Raw genomic sequence first — 660 nt, forward strand, 5'->3', positions numbered from 1 at the left:
GGAGGCGGCCGGGCAGAGCGCAAAGGAATCGAACTATCAGGAGTCATTTATCCGGTTTCATAAATAACGTCCTCGTTATCGCCAGCCCCCGCAACCGCTGCCCCTGTCCGTTTGATCGCGGGGTTTCAGCAGATGAAAAGTTTATAAGTTGGTCGGGTCCTTGTTTTCCTTTTTCCATCATTAACATCATTAATATAAGCTATCAATAACCCTGTCGTTTGGAGCATAGCTTCACAGTATTGATCTGCGCAGCTATTCATCTCTGCCATAGAAGACACGGAATAATTTTCGCATTACAGTAGCTCGGATTTGCTTTTAATTCATATTTAAAGCTGCAACTGGCTCTGCGGAGCTCTCTGCGAAAGACTAGAGGCGCCTAATTAATAATAAGTTAGAAACGAAGGAAGGCACCAGCGGATAAATAATTAATACAGACATCTCTGTCTCTTTGAATATTGCTACTTTAAAAATTTAGACTTACCAGGGCCATACTGTAAGTCTGCAAGTTATATTGAGGGGATGATTTAAGAAAGCTATTTTTTTTTCCTGAAATACAATGCTAAATTATTTACGGTGTTTTGCAATCTTCCCTAAGTTCCTTCATTAACAAGCGCTGCGGTTTGCTCGGGGGGTGCGGGAGAGCGCGGCGGCAAGGAGGGA

This window comes from Egretta garzetta, unplaced genomic scaffold (assembly GCF_000687185.1).
Source record: "Egretta garzetta isolate BGI_Z169 unplaced genomic scaffold, ASM68718v1 scaffold287, whole genome shotgun sequence".
NCBI lineage: Eukaryota > Metazoa > Chordata > Aves > Pelecaniformes > Ardeidae > Egretta > Egretta garzetta.